General features: G+C 45.5%; 1 long non-coding RNA gene across 2 annotated transcripts in view; it reads left to right on the top strand.

The window, feature by feature from the left end:
- Positions 1-18,144, top strand: part of LOC134482691 (uncharacterized) — a 73,702-nt gene extending 55,558 nt beyond the window's left edge. For both annotated transcript variants that reach the window (XR_010059101.1, XR_010059102.1), the window contains 3 exons: positions 5,958-6,141; positions 8,200-10,137; positions 12,173-18,144. This is a non-coding gene — a long non-coding RNA (uncharacterized LOC134482691). The remainder of the gene's footprint in view (positions 1-5,957; positions 6,142-8,199; positions 10,138-12,172) is intronic.
- Positions 18,145-21,691: the final 3,547 nt, after the last annotated feature.

The following is a 21,691-nucleotide window of genomic DNA, read 5'->3' as shown; positions in this document are numbered from 1 at the left end:
TTAAGGCCGTGGCACCGAAGCACAGAGATTTCTGGTATGGGGCAGATGTTGAGTTGTTTGAGCAGGAAAAGCACCCCCTCTGTAACCTCAGAACCCCAATAGGCCCCAGATTCAAATGATAAAAGAAGAGCACTGATACCTCAAGTTGTCTCAACAGTCACACGTGTGCCCACAAGTTACACTAAAACACACACACACACACACAGACACACACACACACAGAAAGACATACACACACACAGTCACACACACTCACACACACACACATTTGACACCTAGTCTCTGCTCTGACAGAAGTCAGTCTGAGACTGGAGACTGTGATGGTCTGGAGATGCGGCACTCAGAGCCCCTGGCTAAGAGTTAGACCTGTTAGATGGTCTTTCTTCAGAGTTTGTAGGCTCCACTCTCCCTGGGAAGGAGTTGTATATATGGATCTTGCTTGGTTCCCAAAACATGAGCAGCAAACCTACTTAATGCTGAATTGGATTACCTGTGTGAACCCAGGCTTATAAGCAGGTCTCAGAGAATCCTGGGTACATAGTGACAGTCCCTGCTTCTTCTGATAGTACACCCACATTACCTCTACTGTGAGGCTGGGCCTAAGGGTCATACAGGAAGGGACACCAGCCTGAAGTGAGCTCCAGGTGCATCCTAGAACAGGAATGAAATGTTTATGCTCTTTCCTTGTTATAGTCATTGTGTCTTGGATCTTGAAACATGCGGTGTGTGTGTGGTTTTTGTGAGTGTGTGAATATAAATGTTCATATGTAATTGTGTGAATGTCTGTGTCTGTGTTTGTGTCTGTGTGTGTGTTGTGTGTGTGTGAGTGTGTGTGTGTGTGTGTAGAGCACTTTTGCTCCTATCTAGCTCACTTCTCAGAGAACAATGTATCTGCCATCTTCAGGGACCCTCGTGTTAATGCATTCTGGCCAGTTCTTTGCATAAAATTTTGTTTTGTTTTTGTCCTCTTATTCCTCCTCTTCTTTCTCCTTCTGTGCCTCCTCCTCTTCCTCCTCTTCTCCTTCATTTCCTATTCCTTCTCCTGGAGTTGTATGCATGGTAAGCAGTGCTCTCCCACAAGCCATAGTCACCTATTCAGATATAAATGGCGGGGTTTGTGCTTTCCTGGTTTCTATGTGGGTCCCAGTTATGCTGTGTGTTGGGAAGGAAGTTGTACCCTCAACTGTGACCTTGAGTGTGTCAGTTCTCCAGGGCTCCTGGCTGTGTCAATCTCCTAGTTGTTGAACTTCCTCTGTGATCCTGTGTGTGTTAGAGCACCTGGGTGATGGGCTTCCTTTGGGTGTCATGGAATTGGGTATGGGACCAAGGTCTGCTCAGGGCACAAGTTTAGACCATAAGGGACGCCCCATGGGTGGCTGGGCAAAGGTTCCTGCATCCCTGGTTCTCAGGGACCCAGTCACTCCCAGTGTTGTAACAGATGTTATATCCTCCTCACCTGTGACCCTAGGCGTGTTACAGCACCTGGCTGATACCCTTGCTCTGGGTGTTGTGTATATTCTTTATTGTACACTAAAAACCAATATATGAAGAAAGTGCAAAAGAAGGAGAGATGAGATCTGGTGAAACAGTGGGGAATGAAAATGGATTGTTTCATTCAGGGCTTGCAGGAGGAATGCAGAATCAAAAGACCATTATGGAAGGAGAGAGGGGATGTCGAACTCTGCTAGAAAATGGATGCAGATAGGACCTTGGGTCTTGATAGATCCAGAAGCACCATAAACTATGAATGTAGGTTTCCAAATTATTCACATAGAATTCTTCTACCAGGAAACAATCTACAAGTCACAGACATTGTCTACATCAGGTTGGCACTGGTGCAGCATCATATGACCTTAATGTCCACATGTCAGAAAGGTGATGGCCTGGGCAGGATGAGTCCAGATCTCCAGGGAGGGCACTGAGGGGACTGCCCGGGATGTCTCTGGTTTCTCTGCAGGTTTTCCTGTGTTGCTGTCCTTCAGTAACAACCTGTGGTCACAGACTGCAGGTTCTATTCTGCCTCTGGCTCTAGTCACAGAGGAAGGCAGACTGTGGACAGTTACTGACTTATTGAACAGGCTGTAATAAGTACTGATATGGGCTCGGCCTACATCAAGGTTAAGTACGGACTCCTGGGATAGGAATTCTCTATTTAGGTCCTGGGAATGCAGGAAGAGCTTTTTGTACCTTTGTGGCAAGGATAAAATGTTTGTGGTTGCTGTCTCTGCACATTGTGTGTACAGTCACATAAATATGAAAGTGAGAAAATGAAGAGAACACATTGCGACCTAGACCTGGGTGTGGTCTTTACATGGTTGGCTCATCCTAAAAAAATGTACTGTTTTGTTGTCTTTACATTGACAGAAAATTATTACGGACTGTACAATGGTGTATTGTTGGACAAAGACACCTCAAAGTGACTGTGCCTTCCCACCTGCCCTTTCTTCTCCATGAACTGCACTGAGGCAGAAAAATGCTGCTCCATCACTATAAAACAGAATCCACTGTGGTGAAAGGCAGGAGTGTTTACAAGGAAGCAGCTCCTATCTGGGAAGGAGCCATGAGTGCAGGGGGAAGAGCTCCGAAAAGAAAACCCTTTCTTTGCAGAGACAAAACCAAGTTTATTACCAGGAAGCATGGGGGACACAATGGATGGGTAGATGGGACATCTTCTTGAAAAAGGATGGCCAGAGCCTCCTGCTCCTTGCCCTGTCCTGGTGAGGTCAACCTGGTGTGAGAGGCTTGGTGGGCAGCAACTGAAGTCCTTAAGCAGACATTTCCCCTGTGCTTGACTGGACAGTTCTCTATGGGACTCAGAGAACGGCCACAGCCCGTTCCTTTCTTCATAGTTTGATGTGGGAAAAGGGGTTTATGGACAATTTCTGACTGCTGTTTGTCTCTGTTTTCTTTGTATTCGAAGGAATGGTTGTGCCCCTCGAAGCTGCTATGTGGCCAGCAGACCATTCCAACATTTCTTGTGATTTTATCTGGGTCACAGAATCTCTGGTCGGCAAGACCTGATTCCTGCTTGTCTCCAATTCCCCTATACTCAGAAAGAAGGTCACTTCCCTTGGGGATGGGGAACTGATCAAACCAGATATCTGTCCCTCCTTGGTTCAGATCTTCATCACAGGCTCTATGGGCTTCAATCCCTGACTGTAGTTGGTCTTCAGTCCCCATATATGTGAAGGAAAAATTATTGATCTCAGGGATGACATGGCCACAGCTCAATCTGTTTACTGTTCTGCTGTGGATTGTTTCATGCAGACTCATAGCAGAGTGGGAGGATCAGTACTCTTCAGTGTTTTCTAGGATCTGGGCCAGAGCATTCACAAGTGATTGTATTTCAGCTACTATATTGTAGAGGACCTTGTTTCTTGTTATCACCTCCTGTATTTGCTCAGTACCTGTTGTGGGGAGAAATTCTCTAAGGAATCCCCTTGCCCTCAGTATTTTGTGCTGGAGCCTCCATTTTTGAAGCATTCCTTGTGATTTTATTCCAAGAGCTCTTTGAAGTAACCTCCACTTTCCCTGGTATCCAAGTCTTGGTTGTATCCCTGATCTGGGTGGAGCTTGGGATGGAAGGACTTACTCTCCCAAGCCTTTCTCCCTGGCTTATGGCTCTAGATCTTATAGTAATCTGCTTCTCTTCATGGGGTTGGGACCCCTTGAAATCTTTCACTTCGAGTTTTTCCTTTGGGACACATATCTCTCCAGTTTCTACCCTCTCATGTCTCCTCATGGGGACATCACCTAAATTCATGGCATTTACGGGGTTTTGGCATGTATTCTGGAAGCTATGCATCCAGTGTTTTGAAGGCAAGCTGACCTTGGCAGGGTGTACTGTACTGGGGACATCTGGATCGTGTCTCACAAGCCAGGGCTGTGCCTGCTCCTTTGATTTCAGGTCTATCTTACTGTGTGATTGTGGTTTTTGGACTGAGTCCTCTGAGGGCTGTAGGGTAGGTGTTTGCAGATGACCAGGATGTTTGTTGGGCTGTAAAGATCCAATGTCCCAGGCACTGATACCGAAAGCTTGGCGACTGTGACTCTCACTGGATCCCAGACTCACTGTCCATGCAGATGGCTCTTCTTTCACCTCCACTATGTTGCTTGGTTTGGCTGCTGAGGGTGGGACAGTTTCATCCTGACCAAGCACTATTACAGGACAGCAGGGAAGAGCTGAGTCCACATACTGAAATCTCTTCCTTGGTGGATGCTTGTCAATTTTTGTGTTGGTATTTATTTGGAGACTGCCTGTTTCACTTCCTTCCACAGTCGTGCTCTGCTGGGGTTTTGCCTGGAGGCAAAAATCAAGTAGCTGAATACTCAGATATGTCTGAAGTGGATCTGGTCAGACTTGTGAGGGCCCATGACTTGCATCAGGTTAAGGTCCTCTTTGGTTCTCCTGCACCTCTGCAGCTGAGTGCTTCCACAGAGGACTCTCTAGCCTGGCAGTTGAGGCACTTTCTACACTTGTCCCTCCTGGGTCCTGGTGATGCAAATTTTCCAGGATCATGGCAGCCTTGGAATAGTACTCCTCCTTGGAATCACAGATGGTTGAGGAGGGAAACACAACCTGGGGAAGGTTTGAGGCTGGAACTCCAGGTGTGGCGAGATCGCTTGCCTCAAGGAAATGCAGATATGGTTTCCTTCTGGGTTTGACTGGAAGTTCTGTACAACTGCAGCTTCCTTTCATTTTTTGAATCAAGGCAGGTATGATCGTTAGCAGCCTTTACATAAAGCTGCTTGTCTGTCCTTAGTGTGGCGTTCCTGAATTTCAGCCCCTTCTCAAGGGTGCTGATGGAAGAAGGGCAAGGCAGGTGTACACCAGTACCCCCTAAACCAGTAATATTTTTGAAGATTTTCTTTGTATGTATATGCCCAGTGTTTGTGTTTGGTCCTGTATGTTAGATAAGTGTATGTTCATTTTATCTGTGGATGAATTTGAGTTCTCAGGGCTGATGTAGGGTCTTTTATGGTACATGTGGGACCTTCTTGTCTGTGACTGGAAGCAGAGAGGCTATGGAACTTGTGTGTACATTCAGGAACTGTGGGTGTGTTTAATGGGTACTATTACGCATACTATGGATGCTTTTCAGGGTGATACATGAGAGAGTGTGTGCCCAGTGGTTTGTACAGTCTGTGCCTATTGTATCCTTATTGTGTTCACATGAGCCACTGGGAAGCATATGTGGCTTATTTTCAGTAACACATGGTGTGTTGGGGTATTTAGGATGTAAATGGCAGATCTATGCGTGTGTTCACAAACTATGAAGTGTGTTATGTTATGAAATATGTATGGTGGCTTGGGGGTTGGAGAGGAGGCTCTTAATGGAAAGCAGGTGGCCTGTGGGCCATATTTACACAGCAGGATGTGATGTGCAGGAGCTGACTTCGGGATCATATGAGGTTCACCTCTTCTCAGCTCGGTGTTCAGTGGCATCAAGTTGGTATGGAATATGTCCCGCTGGTATTGTTACATGATGCAAAAGTCAAGGCTTGTCTCCCTCCCCTGAGGATATCTTGCTGTTTACTGACATATTCTCCCCATACATGCACTCATGTATATGATATATATGATCAGATGTTTTTGTGGAGAGTGTGCAGGCAACAAAGAATTGGCATGTATCCGAGGGCTATGTGAATTGTTACTGGTCCTTTAGGCTGTTGACCATAGTGGTTCTTAGCTGTTACAATCTTCTCTCTACTCTGCTGGTTAATTCTTCAGGGCCAAAGAGCTCTCTTCAGTGTTGACTTTGGATTATTCTTTATGCAGATGGATTCAGAATTGTCTGAACACAGATGCTCTTTTAACCTCTATGCATTCCTGATACAAACATGTCAAAATGGTTGGGTCTGGTGAAGAGATAGCTGTGAAGAATGTATCTTTGATAATGTGTTGTCTGTGTTTGATGGGTGGCAGCAGTCACAGTATTGTGGTATTGCTTTGACAGGCAATCAGATGTGCTGGGTCTTCTTCACTGATATCAATCTCCCTGAGAATCATTTGGCTGCCAAAGATACTGCTGACTTCTGTATAGGACAGCTGGTGGGCTAGAATTCCCTCCCCATCAGAGTGTAGCTATTGAAAGCCTACAGGTCCTGTGCTCTTTCTGCTGTGTACCCCTTTCGTGTTAGGTGAGTACTTCTGGGTATTAGGTAAGTTTCTGTTTTACTAGTTGTGAACAGACATGCCTCTAAGTCAAGCCTGAAACTTTGGGGATTAGGTAATACCTTCATGGGCTCCTTCTATTGAGTTTGACACGAGTAGGGATGTTGGGACATGTACATGTCACAGGACACATTCAGAGGCAAGAGAACAACTTTGTAGAGTTACTTTATTTCTTCCACATTTTCGTGGATTCCAGAATTGTCACTTGTGCCCAGCTCTTTACCTGATAAGCCATTTTGCCTGATGTTACATTAGAACCAATCTTCAATATCCATTTGGAGGAGGAAGCCTAAACACAAGCCATAAGAGACCACCATGCCATTTCTTGGAAATCATGGAATTATCTCATTTATGGGGTAAAGGCAATAAGGTAACAAATAAGGCACTGAAAGTGCCAGAGAGACAGTGTTAGAAAGTGAATGGCACTGGAGACCTCAGGTAGGTAACATCAAAGTTGTAGCTGATTTGCAGGGAGATGGACCTTGAGCTGAAGTTGTGGCAAGATCACAGAGTACTTATCGGTGTCTCAGAGCAAGGAAAGACTGGGATGTGCCAAACTATCAGAAGGTCAGGCCAGCAACCTGATCAGAGATGAGACTCTTCAGACAACAGAGACAGGTCCTTGGAAGCTCTGAGCAGGATCTGTAGCTTTAGTGGATTGGCTGAGAGGTCATTTGGAGGAAGCAACATGGCTCAATTGTCTCTTGAAAAGATGTGTTTGTCAGGGGACCACACATGTAGGTGTAGACCTGGAGGAGGACAGGAGTAAATGTCAGCAAGGATTGTGGGGATTGTTCTTAAGATGGGGGCAGGGAAACGGGAAGAGAATGGAGTCAATACTGTGTGGACGAGGACTGAGGACTGATGCACAGGACATGACAAATTGGGAAAGAGAGTGAAATGATCCTGGACCATCACTGGTCTGATGTACTTTATTCCTGGCACTAATAGAAAGTTGTGCTACTGGATGCTTCCACTGAGGAATTTGCTGAGATAAGACCAACAAGCTAGAGCTAGAGTATTCTCAGACTGGGAACTATACTCATCAGCATCCTTATATGATCCAGTGTCAGGGCTTCCACATCCCAGAGTGGCCCCTTCTACAAGGTGCCTCTTTTGTGATGTGGGGCCCTTTAAGCATGGGCACCCCTTTCTGTGTGGGGTTCCTTCCACTTAGGTGTACCTTTCATGTGGGAGCTCCTTTTGTATAAGCATGCCACCTGAATGGGCCTTCTTGTTTCTGTGTAGTTGTGTGGTTTTCTTTTGTTGTTTCTTGTTTTGTTTGTTCTTTTATTGAAAAGTTTTCTTCATACACTATGTTCTGATTAGAGTTTCCCTTCCCCCACATCTTTCTTCAGTTCTTCGGCCTCCTCTGCCTTCCCAGCCCACAACCTTTATGTCTTCCCTTAGAAAGCAAATGGGTGTCTAAGAAATAAGATAAAACAAAAACAAACCATCAGAATAGAACAAAAACAAACAAAAGGATCGAAAGAGAAGGCATGAGGAACACATATAGACACAGAGACACACACATTTGCACACACAGGAACCCTCCAAAAATATAAAATCCAAGAACCTATAAAGACAGAAAAAGAAAAAGAAAAAGGCTCCAAGGAGAATACCCTGGTTCAACACCATGAGACAAAGAATACCCAAAGATACTACTGAGTTTGAATTGAGTTTCCATCTACTGCTGGTCATGGGGCCTACCTTTAGGAGTGGTTTGTTTCCCTAGAGAAAAAACTAACTTTGTTTTATTTGCAAGTGGTTAGCAATTGGATATTGCTTCAGAGTTAAGAACGTCAGGGCGTGGTGGGGGGAGCTGAGGGTGGAGAAATAGGGAACTGCATGGGACAGAGTATGTTCACCTCTTTTGGCTCTAGGACTTTATCTAGTGCAGACTGGTGTATGTTCTGTGCGTTGTGCTGTAGTCTGAGTTTATATGTGTCAGTTGTGCTATGTTTAGATGGCCTCGTTCCTCCATGTCCTCTGGTTCTTACACTTTTTCTCCTCCTCTTCAACAGAAGTCCCTGAGCCCTAAAGGGAAGGGATTGATAGCAACACTCCATTTAAGGAAGAGTGTGCCAAGGTTTCTCACTCACTGTGCGATTACTGGCTGTGGGAAACTAGAAAAAAATCATCCTGATTGAGGTGAGGCAAAGACTACTACCACAATTTTAAGCCAGATTTGAAGCAAGTTTTAATTCAATCCTGACCAGGTTGATGAACTCTGACCAGGTCCATTCCCAATCCATTGCAGAGGCTTAAAAAGGCATCACCATATTTCTCTTCAGGTCCAATCAGGGGCAAGCATACACCCTGATGTGTTTCTTCCCACATAACCTCCTGCTTACCTGTGATGAAGCACTTCTGACATAGTTGGATTGAGCAAACTTGCTAGGGGTAGCAAAACCATATTGTGGTTTGTTATTTTCCTTAAAGAAACACCTCCAGTATTTCAGAAAGTTATCTGTCCTTGGGCAGGTGGGGCTTACTGGTTGACCTTGGCCCACAAAGACAAGTATGATCAATGTCTTGCTCAGCCATTATCGGAGAAGCCTCCTCCTGCAGCAGATGGTTCTTGGGTTTGGGAAGCATCTTCATGTCCAAATATTTTTCTGCTTCCAGATGAGGTGATGCCCTGGAATGACTAGTGAAGAGGGAGATGGGGTCTCCTCTGCAGTGCAGAGTGCTGGATTTCCTCAGGTCCCATGATGGTTTTGTTTATGTGGGATCTCCCTGTCTGCCTCTACATTTGATGGATAAGGTGATGTTTATTCTTCATCAAGGATATCCCTGCTAGCCAGCAGATGGTACCTGAGGCACAAACAGTATTACCAGTGTTACCTGTGGATTAGTGAAGATCCTGTGATTCACCATGGCCCCGGCAAAAACAAGACTCCAGCTAATGCCTCTGCCTAGTTACCCATTTAATCTACAAATAGTAGATTAGTGTTCTATTTAGCATCATTTTCAAATTCTGTGTTCTGTTTGTTTTCTATTAACATGTAGGGTATAAGGTTTTGTTGTAGAAGTTTCAAACAAAGTTTGTTTCCCTTAACTGTCCTCCATCCCCCAACCCCATTGCATCCTTCTGTCTCTAGAAGTCTCCTCTCAGAGTTCAGGGCATAGGCATTCTATTGCCTTCTCTTTCTCTTCCCCAACATCTTTGTTGCATTTTGTTTTAAAAATCACTACCACCTTTGCCCTAGAGCTGTGACTCTACCAGCCCCTCTGGGTTCCCCTCTTGTTCTATCCTGCTTAGCCTCAGGAGATGACTGTGTTACCAGCCCCTTCTGGCTTCAATCACTACTGCTTTTGTCCAGGGCCAGCCACCACAAACTCTAACCCAGCTTCCCTTTCTACCTGCTTTTGCACAGGACCAGTTGAGCTACCAGCCTCTCCTGAGACCCTTAAATCCTCGGATAAAACACACACACACACACACACACACACACACACACACACAGCTTGTTGTTACTTTACAACTTGCCTACTAGGCACTATTGCTGTGTGCAGATATCTCTGCCTCTACTTATTCTAGGGCAGTGGGTCCCAACCTTCCTAATGCTGACATCCTTTAAAACAGTTCCTTGGGTCGTGGTGACGCCCAAACATAAAATTATTTTCATTGCTATTTTATAACTTTGATGTGTTACTCTTATGAATCATAATGTGAATATCTGTGATTTCCAATAGTCTTAGGTGACCCCTATGAAAGGGGTTGTGAGGTGAGAGACTGCCGTTCTACACTCAGGCAAGTTTACCCACAAGGCCCTGCTTTGTCTTCTTCCTCTAGAGTTTTCTGCATGCTGGTAGGCTTGCTTGAACAGCTATCTTTGCTCCTGTACAAAGCTAAATCCTGTGTGTGTGTTCCTCTTCTCAGGTGAACTGAAAGAACTGGATCCAAGGGACCCTTTGGAATAATTCCATGGACAGACAACCTACTCCCCCCTAGAATGGTAAGCCTGAGGAGCACTGCTTCTGTGGTGTTTCCAGAATATCATAGGTAGGCTGCTTTGCCCTTGACTCTGGAGGTTGTATCTGCCTGACACTTTGAGAACAGGGTGACATGGCCTGGTGCTGCCCCATTGTTGGGTAGATGAGATGTCTACCTGGAATTTCTGTTTCTTGCCCAGAATAACCCCCACCCCTTGCATTCTTTAAATCACACACTTTGGGTGGGGGTAGGGTGCCTATACTGATAATCATTTTTGTCTGCATTTTTAAAAGCACATGTGTTCTATGAACTGCTGCTGGATGTCAGAGCCTTCAGAGGCTCACTACCACAGCTCCTGACATTCTGTTAACTGTTTCCTTAGGAGCTACCTACTGTAGTTCTGGCCGCATTTGCCTTTCACTGACCTGGACAGACCCCTTTGTCCTTCTCTCCTTCATTCTTCACTGTTTTTTCACTTCTCAAAACCAATGTCTATATAAAGATCACTTTCCACCACAGAGTTCAGCAAAGCCACCAAAGCCCCACCATAGTCCTAAGATCTCCATTGAATCAACCTCTCATAACTCTCTGGTGAGCACAGTCTTATTCGGCCTAGTGACCGAACATCCTAAGCTGCCTTTCTCACCACTGTTTCTGTCAATGATGGCTGTCTTTTCTTTGTCTTCTAGTTCCTGAAAATTATGGGGACCTCGGTCTATGACAACCAAGTGTCTTTAGTAGCTCCCATGAGCTAGTCCTACAGAGCCTGACTGACTAACCCCTTTTTGCCTCAGGCATTGTAGCCTTTCTAGTGAGGAAGAATGAGCAGTTTGGTTATTCATTTCTCTGCATTTATGGTAGTCAGCCTGGTCCTTCCATGCTATGTCTAACCTCAGGGCCAGGCTGTGAGAAGCTTTCAGGGCTTGCTTAAAAGTCTTTCCCAAACCAAGCAGCTGAGACAGAGCACCTCCTTCCCATTAGGGTTCTCTGCACTGGTCCATTACCAGTCTTACGTTGGCACAGGATCACCTGGGAACGTAGGTTTTCGAGAGAGCATGAATCTAGACTGAGCAAATTTCAGGTTTGATTCCTAGCACTGCAAAGAAAGAAAGAGAAAAGAAAAATTCTGCAGGGCAAATTAAAAGATGATGTAGTTCCAGAAATGAGGTTCATTATAAAATTTCTGTTAAAAAGAAGAGCTGTTGCCTGAGAGTCATGGTATGTGGGTGGTCCCAGCCTCTCGGGAAGATGAGGCAGGAGGATTGCTTGAGTCTGGGAATTCAAGACCCAGCTTAGGCAGAACATCTCCAAACAAACCATAGAATGTGGAATGGAGTCTAGGTTAAGGGCAGAATGTGTACTTAGTGCATGAAAGGCTTCACATTTGATCACCAACACCAAAGAAGAAGCAACAAAATAATCCTCTGATGACTCTCAGGATGCTGTAACTCTTCGTTCCCCACCCTTAGGTCACCTCCAGATGTGTGCTTGGTGCTAGGGACTGAGCATGCTCAGTATGTGCTCTCCCTCCCTCCCTCTTTTCTGCTCTCTCATGCATCATATTTCATCCCTGAGAACAGGACAGCATCTTGACTACTGTAGTCTTCCTAGGATCCCACGCTGTGCCAGGCATAGCACACAATGGGTATCCACTCAGGTCTGTCGAATGAGTCAATGTCTCTCATGCACTGTAGAACTGACCTAGAGGCCCAACCTGTAGCCATTTCTCATGGGCTGTTGGAAAGGCACACTGAAACAGAAGAGGGTCTCAAGGGGTGGGTAAATAGTGTCATAGACTGTGAGGACAGAAGCAATTCAGACAGAGGGACATGGTGACTCACAGAACAGTTGACGGGAGACTCATATAAGACCTCTCCCCACTTCCACTCCATTTTTTTATTCTTTAGGGCAAAGAACATTTTTGTAAGTAAGTAAATGTTTACTCAACATATGGGAGCCATTACCCCAAGAGAAGATACTGGGTGTGTTATGCACTAAATTTGCCATGAGCCTAACACACAGCATTTATTTTGATTACTGTTATTTTTTTTATTTAGTTTATACAAATGTGGGTGCCAGGGAGAAGCTTAAAGCCGGTCAAATGGAGCCAACAAGGACACAGTGTCCTGCCACAGCCAGAAGAAGCCTGGAGAACACAGGGGACAGGAACTGTCCTCTCTGAGCATGGAGGTTGTTCCTTGCAGAGGAAGAAGCCTGACATGGCGATAAGAATGTACTCTTACAGTCTGGCAGCATAAATGGCCTGTCACTGAAGAGGAGGGCTCTGTCTGGAGCCTGTGGCCATGGCTGGGGACCAGCTTTACATCAGACCCTCTTCTCACAGGTTAAAAACAAAGGCATAGGGAGACTATTGCAAAGGAGGTTGGGGTAAGGTGTGCAGCCCATGCTTCTCTCCCTGGAAGATGTGTTTAAAGGACTGAAGAGACCTGATGTGAAGACCAGAAGGGACACGAACTGTGTCACTATATATTAGCCAGTGCTTCCTGGTATATCATAATTGCATTTTGAGTCTTCTTCCAGTGGGTAGCATTGATACAGCTCACCAGCACGTTTTAAGTGTGAGGTCTAGAAGTGGCAGCTCCATGGGAGCCTTGTGCCCCACAGATGACAACTTGAGGCCCGTGTCCACTGTGCTGCTCTCAGGGGCGATGTGAAACAGGCCCCTCCCAGGAGAGACACCTGGAATGGTGCCTTCAAAGTGTCCCCTCTGCCATTTTCAGCTTCAGTACAAACTAACGATGTCCACAGGCATTTCTGTCCATCACTTAAGTTTTTAAAGATGAACTCTGTGACCTTGAACTGAGCAAGCTCAGGAATGTGAATTCCTTTTCTGAGCATGAACGTCTTCACCAAGGATGTTCAACAGTGTAGTGCTTTCCTTTACAGACGACAGCCAGGAGGGCATCTCCTCATCTAATAACATCTCCAAAGGTCCCGAGTAAAGTCCCCAAGTTTTCTTTGAGAGGGACATTGCATTTGAAATGTCACTCTTGTTCCTCTAGCCCACTGCAAATAGTTAATTCCTTCCCCCCTTCTTGATGTCTTGACTCTGCATATTTTGGCTTTGCAGTCACCAAAATGAGAGCCTTGGGGTTTAACCCAGGGCTCTTGTAACCTGTCAGAGTCGCTGCACACAGCAGCAGCAATCCTGATGTTTCCATTGGTGTAGAATCTGATCCCAGTTGTAACCTAACTGGGTTGTGGCTCTGACTGCGAATGAGAAAGAGATGGTCCACCTGGAGGACCTCAAGTTCCTCATCTTCATGTTAATGGTGACCTGGGATGTTTGCAGGGATAGTTGATCCTCCGCACATGGTGAACACTGTGCATCATGCAGTTAAAAAACAATCCAGCAAAAAAGGGGTGCGGGGATGCTCAACGGTTGGCCTCTGAAACATGGTAGCTCCCAAGGTATTTGCCTTTTCCGCGCCTAGACCTCAGAAGGCCTTATCGAACACCAGCCCCTGAAGGAAAGATTGTTCCCTGTCACATAGGTCCTTTCTGAGCCCCTGGACTGAGTTCCAGAGCCCCAGAAAATCACAATTAGCTTCTTCAATAAGAAACCAGGATGGGTTTCTGTGTCATCACCGCCATGGCTTGTCAATGCTGGCATCCTGGTGGAAGAACCCCTAGCTACATGGTACAAGATGTAGATAAGCAGATACAAAAGAGGAAGAACATTCCAGGAAAATAGATATGCTGATACAAAACCCCACGTCCCCCAAGCTAAGGCCTATAGCTCCTGCAGAAAACACGTTTATTTTTGCTGGTGTTCAGAAACTGAAGGGATAGGTAAGCTCTTATCGCCTTCCTTTGTGGCTTCCCCGGAGGAGATGCTAGAAGGACCTGCTCAGGGCCCTCAGTCCTCAGGAATGAGCTTAGTCTGGTTGGTCCTGGTACCATCTTGGCAATAGGGTCTGGAATCCTACAGCCACAAACATACCCACACCAGCGGTACCTGTACCTCAGTTCTCTTCCCTCTCATACTCATCGTCTCTTCCACTTGTCCAGCAGAGACACAGTGAAGAGAATCAAAATAAACTTCCACACTAGCCCAGCCTGTAGCCATGCAAGGAAAAAGACCTGACTCAGAAGTTACGCAGTAACCTGACCAAACTTGTTCTGTCCCCTCAGCATCCATGAATCTGCCCACGCTCCCCTTTATGAAGTGGACATCTACTGGGTGTTCCCCGTTCCCTTCACCACTTCAAAGCAGACACATATGGAAGGGGCTCTGTTAGTGACTTTCAACACAGACAGGACTCAGCGCTTATCTAGTCTCATAGTACCTACCTAATTCTTCCCTTCTGAGCCTGTGCTTCTTGGCCATCCCCCAACCCCCAACTTCTGGTCCCATCTTCTGCTGTCTACTTTTAGCTCACTTTTTCTGGTTAATATGGGTGATTTTTGTCCCTCCTGTGGTGACAAATGTCCAGTGGCATTCTCCATAATGAGTTAGAATTCTTCATCTGCAAAGGGCATTCGAGAAGCAAAGATAGAAGGCAGGAGTTCATCTAGTGTGCCTACAAGGTGGCTACCTCTGTTCCCTCCATTCTAGCCTCTTACCTTTGGGATTCCTGGCTTCTATTTGGAGCCGAGAGGAAGCAGCACGGTGTTCTCAGGGTGTTAACAGTTTGATTCCTTGCCTCCGTCTACTCCCTGCATTTCTTGGTCTTGAAAGTCGTGGGCGCAACATGGGTTTGCCTGCTGGTGCTGTTTGATTCAGCTGGTGTTTGCTACAAGGACAAGCTGACTGTATTTTCATTTGGCTCTGTGGTTGTCAGTTCATGGGGTGACTCCAAGGAGGATAGATTTTCAGGTGGGGTGTCACAGGATGTCATGCTGATCTCAGTGTTTCCCAAAAGCACGGCTGCCTAAGTTGGCCCCCACAACCCCATGCCATGTGAATGGGATGCAAGGGGCAGGGCATTTTCTACAGGTGACAAAGCATGGTGTTCATGACCCAACCCTAAACCCAACCCCCACCTTCACCTTTTGTTTCTGGCTGTCCAGCAGCTGTGGCTTCTTAAGCAATGCAAAAATGGAAAGGTCAACTTCATTCCTACTCCTCGTTCTGAGGGATGATGGGGCAGGGGTACAGCAAGGCTTTTTTTCTTTCCCCCATGGTTTTTGTCAAACCAGGGTTACCTGGGCTTTGCTGTCTGCTAACAGCTGTCCCTCTAACTTAGTGACTTAATATGATGTATGTTGCTGTGACCTCATTGAATGGTTGTATCCCATGATGAACATGGCCTCGACAATCTTGGAGATTGAGACACAGAGGACTGTTTCTCCATGGGAAGGTGTGAACCTTCTTCACTGAAGCTGTTCTGAGTTCCCTATGAGCTGGTCTATAGTCTTCTGGTACCCAGGGTTGACACTGAGTATGTATACAGTGATGTTTTCCGTGTTTTGTTTTTTCAAGAAGTTAAGTGAAGTATCCCTTTGTGGTAGTGGTTTGCTGTGGGATTTCCAAAAAGGTTGGTGCTTAGTATGATAAGCACTCTGTTACCATTTCATAAAGCACTAAACCAAGGCCCCACATGGCATTGGCAAGTCTATCCTAGCATCTGCCCCAAAGACCCTGTGGGATTATATAGCAAAGGTACCGCAGGTCTTTTGTGGCTTCTGCTCAGGGATGACTTTTGTGGCCAGCCTGAATCATAGAATCTGGTGTGTCTCTCATCTGTGAGGATGTTCCGTCAGCTTAATGCTTTTTGTGTGCTATTTTGCTTTGGTGGAGGTAATAACTGTCAGCACCATTTGCCAGAAAATGCAAACTGTCTCCTCTTTGTGAATACAGCCCAGCATGCTTGAGTGAGGCCCACTAGCCACATGTCCCATGATGACAAACATGCTTGATGGTGTATCAGTTCTGTGGTAAAGGTTGATAATGTTTGGGTGATCTAATGGATTTATGTATTCTACCTCAACGATGATGGTGGCATTGTCCTCCTCTTGTCCAGTTGGATATCTGTGGAGGTGTGGCATGGCCAGCTGCATCTCCACAAAGGTACCACAGCCCAGGGTCATTAAAATATTGTAGTAGTTTGTGATTATGTCTTCATTAGAGGTGCTGGGCGTTAAGGCCTGCCCCATTGCTACCTTATCTTCTGTAACACCACCACACAGTGCCACATTAGAAAAAATTAATAGTAAGTTCACCTCTAGGACTTGTGGCCTCCCTACCCTCGGGTTCTTAACCAGATATACAGTATCGAGTATGAATTTATTCCTATGTAAAAAGGCCTTGAGTCTAAGAAGGAAGTGGTTTGTTAGTTCCCTTATATTTATTCTGCTATTGTACTTATGGTCCTGTATTGTCAGCCTGATCATTGCTAGAGCTCATAGGGTTCATAAGCTGGGTAGCACTTTTTATGACTTTTTTCCTGTTCTGGTTTGCTCCTCTTGCTGTGATAACACACAGACCAAAAGCAACTCAGAGGAGAGAAGGGTTTATGTCACCTGGGAGGTGACAGTGCACTATCAGTGGAAGCTAAGGCGGGAACTTGGGACAGAAACTGAACCAGGGATCTGGAGAGCTACTGCTTACTGGCTTTCTTCCTGCTCAAGGTCAGCTCCCTTTCTCACACAGCCCAGCCCAGGCCCTGCTGCCTGTGAGTAGTACATGCACAGTGAGACAGGTACTGTCCACAGCAGCGAGCAATTGAGCAGTGGCCACTCCTGGATTTAGGCCCCCCCCCGCCCCTTCTCAGGTGACTCTAGGTTTGTGTTAAGTTGACACTGGTAGCTGACTATGACACTGCCTCGCTGGCCTCAGAGCACCGTTCTGCACTGTGAGCCGTAGCCTTCGGGGAGTGAGCTTCCAGTTTAGTACCAGCTGGATTCCTTCAGGCTCTGTGTCCAAAGTGTGTGATGCCTTCAGCATTGGGGGGGGTCTTACTATCAAGTTCTGGTGTGGGGTTGGGGATTTAGCTCAGTGGTAGAGTGCTTGCCTAGCAAGCGAAAGGCCCTGGGTTCAGTCCTCAGCTCAAAAAAAAAAAAAAAAAAAAAAAAAAAAAAAAAAAGTTCTGGTGGGCAACCAATAGTAATAGCCTGAATTCGGGAGGTACACCTCTGGGACCTCTGGATTAACAGCTTGAGGGGAGGTATCTCAAACCTGGCACTGGGCTGGCTTTTATATGGCAACTTGTGGCTCGAGGAAGTAGTAGTATCCCCCACGTAAGGCAACTCCATTCCGACTGTTTATATATAATTTAAGAAGTTAATAATAGTTTTTCTATATGGGTCTTTCAAGAATCCTGAGTGTCATCTTTCCCCCCAACCTTTCCTTTTCTTATCCCTCCTTTCCTCCTCCCTGTTTAAACCTCCCCAACCAGTTCCCATCCCCCACTACTAATGCATTGCTAAATGGATGGATGTAATATCAAGCTGCCTTCTAAATCTCTCTCTGTGTGCCCAGTTCAGTTCTTAGTACTCACCAAAGAGGATCCTTGCGTTATGGTTGATGGCTAATATACAGAGTCATAATTAGTTGGGTGGACAGAGCAGGAAGAACAAGTGTCAGTGGAGTGGTCAGTCATAAATGCGACTCCCGTATCACACCCACTCCTGTCAAGGCTCAGGGAACATTGCGGAAGAGGGGGCGGAAAGACTGTAAGAGCCAGAGGTCAGGGAGACCTGGGTGAAATTGTATCTCCTGAACTTGGGAAGAATCACTGTGCTCACAGCAGCTCTGGTTATCTACAAAGGCCTGAACAGGATGAAGCCAGTCAACATTTCACCATAGGCACACAGGAGCCAATCTTAGCTGAGGTGCTACACACAGCTGATGACTGCTGCAGGTGGGGAGGCCGGAGATGGACTCCAGAAACAGATCGGTTTACATTAGGGGGCATGGCCAAGGGTAAGATGACCTCCTCCAGTTGGGAGGAGGACTTGAGTTGGGATCAGTCCACCAGGAATTGGAGGGGAAAGGAATAAATATAATCAGAAAACAGTGTATGCATGTATTAAATTTCTTCTAAATAAACATTTAAATTAAAAACAGGTCTTAAAAGTTTATAGCTATAAATTCCAATATCGAAAAATAAACAGAAGCGTAATTATACACTTCAAGAGAAACAAGAACAAACCAGACTCCAGAAGGACTGGTGTCCAAACTGAAGCAACACAGCTAGAATGAGAGGTGGGGAAGGCAGCTCAGCAGCAGAGGGAGGGTGTGTGTGTGTGTGTGTGTGAGAGAGAGAGAGAGAGAGAGAGAGAGAGAGAGAGAGAGAGAGATGAAAAAGCACAGCACAGGGTCAAAGAACAGCGTTGGCATTGAACAAAGTAAGAAAGGTTGACAAACCCTATTTAAAGTTACCAAGACAGTAAAAAAAAATAAGAGATACAAGGAGGTGATATTTTTACAGATATAGCTAAAATCCCAATGATTATTTGGGAGAATTCTTAGGGTAAGTCCACATACACATTGATGAAGAACACAGCATCTAAGCAGACTCGAAGCTTCAACCCCAGTTATCCATAAAAAATACAAAATTTTGTCATTTTCAGAAAAATACATGGAAGTAGAGTCCACGTTATATGTTTAGAAACATGGAAAAGTGGATGGGGCTGGTTAGGAAAGGGGGACAGCATTAGCCATGTGGAGAAAGTGACTGGAGCAGATGAATATGATCCAAGTACAGTATATGCATGTATGGAAATGTTGTAATGAATTCCTTATTCTATACAGTCAAAACATGAGCACAAATCAAACCCAGAACAAAAATAAAACCTAAAGCTGTTAATCCCACCGGTGAGAATAAAACCTTTGCCAATACTTTGAGCCAAACTTGAAGCAAGCTTTAATCAAACACTGGTTAGGATTATAGGCACTGACTAGGTCTACCTCAGGGTTCCCAGAAAATGGCCATGAGCTATGTCGCTTAGAATCGCGAACCCACAGGCTATGCGCATAGTTCCGGCCTCCATCCAATCAGGACAAGCATACATCGTGATGTACTTCCTGCCTATGCGCCGCCCACCTGCATGTAATCAGGCACATTTGGGTCAACCACATTTATTTAGGGAAGTGTGGCTTGTTATGCTATATGAACAAGAGCCTCCAGCATCTCAGGCAGTATCTGTCCTTGGGCAAGGTGAGTGGCGCTTTTGTTTCAGGGCTCTCTTAAACACTAATTAAAACGTGAAACAGCTTTGGCTCTCACACTCTCTCCTTCAGTTGTATCCCAGGACAAGCCCTTGACTCTGTGATAGGTATTTGTTTATATTGCGGTCTCAGCACCATCAGCTCAGTGCTACCCAAACGAGAATTATCATCTAATTAGGGCATTAATGAGGTAAGAGCCAACAGCGATTGGCAGAAACATAAGGATAAAAGGCCCTGTGATGGCTGACACCAGAGTTACCAGATTATTTTTAATAACTCCCAAATGGTTTGTATAGAAATAATTAAACAGATTTTGCCTGGAAAAAAAAATACAAGGAGCTTCTTCATGAAGCATAACAGCAGTGACCCCAGAAGAACTTCCATCAAGAAACGCAGTAGCTGCCCGGAATATAGGGACTTCATAGAGGGAGTTGGGATCATCACAGGGTAGTGTTGAGAAAACTGAGTTAAAGAATCTGCAGGATATGGAGTATAAAGCTGACCCATCAAGTAAGCAAGGGCTGTCTATTACGAGTCAAAGAATGTCCAAGGTAAAGAGGTAAAAGGAAGGAAGGGGCATACTATGACATCAGGTCTCAGGCAATGACCGGACAGGCAATAACCAACAACCCCACTGAGGGAACCAAGCCAGAAGTTTACAGTAAAAGGTCAAAGCACAGCCAACATTACTGGGCAGGAAAATGCACTCTGTGGGAGTATGTAGAAGTCTTTGTAGGAATAAGAAATAAAGTAAGAGATAGGGGAAGCCCCATGTCACTATGGGTCAGCCACCTATGAGTTAGTAGCTTGGCTTTACTAATTATAAGGTCCTTTTGCATTCAGACTGAAGCTGTCCAGGAGAAGAGGGGTTTTGGAATGGGGAAAACAGGAGAACAATCTTTTGTAGTTAATTTTAAGAAAGGTATAAGCCAGTTAATGTCTCCTAACAACATAGTTTGAAAGTAAGGAAGCGCCTGCAATTGATCCATATATAGTTGTGCCTTCTGTAGGCAGATAGTGTGTTCCTCTAATAAGAATGGGGAGCCGTATTTTTCTTTTATGGAGAAATTGCTAGCTGAAGATGAAACTGGATAGTAAGAAAAACCCGAGTCACTAATTCGCCAGTAGGAGCTGCCAAGAGCAAAGCCTCCACATGATGGGTAGCCTTGAGAGAATGGTAGCCTTGAGAGCGTGCCACTTTCCTTTCTATTACTGGGAATTACATCCAAGCAATAAGGTGCTGACACAAGGAGGGGCTGTTGTCCACACCCCGCGGTAACACCGTCAATTGAAACTTAATCATAGGTCCTGAAAATTAAGCCAAGGGAGTCTAAAAACAAAACAAGGAGGTCCTGGGGATAAAGGGGGACTAGTAAGTATGCATCCTTTAACACCATAAGACCCCAAGGAAAAGACACGGCATAGGGAAAAGAGGCCAGGCTCTAAAGCTCCCATAGGCTGCATAACCATTGACAGCTCTTGGGTCTTATAATAACTCCATTGTCTTGATATTAAAAATAGTATTACAGAGACTGGGCTGGAGATGTCCAGAGAAAGGTGCCCCTCAACCAACTGTGTAGCAAGTCCTTCCAGTGTAATCATCTACTGACCCGCCCAGCCTGCATGTTCAGTGAGCCACACCATAGGCTCTTAATGTCTGAGTCACGGAGGATCAGTACCTCATGGAAAGACCCAAGCTTTCTGATCCAGGGTTGAGGGAAGACACAATAGTAGAAATTGTCTCTTCTCCCTCTCTGTCAAATCCTCTCAGGAGTTATATCCCTGTTGAAACATTTGCTGGGCCACAGTAAGACATGGGGACAGACACCATTGCTCTCTTCCTAGAGAGCACATCCCTTTCCCACAAATTAATGGGGAAGACAGAAAGAACACGTTGGTTAAAGTTGCCCTTGGTGACCCTCCTCTGTTTCCTAGGTAAGAAGGACAGCATTTCTGAGGGATCTGTGCTTATCCAGCATCCTGCAGCCTTGTGATAGCCTCCTGCAGAGGCCAGGCCTTGGGCCAACCACTCAAGCCTATCACAGACACATCAGCTCAGTACTCACTGGGCCCTGAAATGCTTGGCCATAGATTTTTTAGCTGCAACTCAGGATGTTGTAGCCCCACCAATTATACTAAAAGGCAATATCGGACAAACCAACATCGTTTGTTCCCCTGAAGCCAGTAAGCACATGATAATTTCCTTTAACTAGTGGTGCTATAATCAGGCAATGCTAATTAGAGCATACTGTGGAATTCCTTGAGAAAAATGAGCCATAACTTTAATTTTATTCTATGTAATTATCAGTGATGTCCAGGAAAAAAAAAATCCCCTCGTGGTTTCGCTAGATCTGCCTAGTAAAGGACCCACCAAGCCTTGAGGCAGGGGACTAAATACTTCTGTGGGATAGCCTGAGGCCCATTTTCAGGTGTTAATACA

The sequence above is a fragment of the Rattus norvegicus genome, chromosome 17, assembly GCF_036323735.1.
Source record: "Rattus norvegicus strain BN/NHsdMcwi chromosome 17, GRCr8, whole genome shotgun sequence".
NCBI classification, from domain to species: Eukaryota; Metazoa; Chordata; class Mammalia; order Rodentia; family Muridae; genus Rattus; species Rattus norvegicus.
This window is presented reverse-complemented; position numbering and strand designations above follow the sequence as displayed.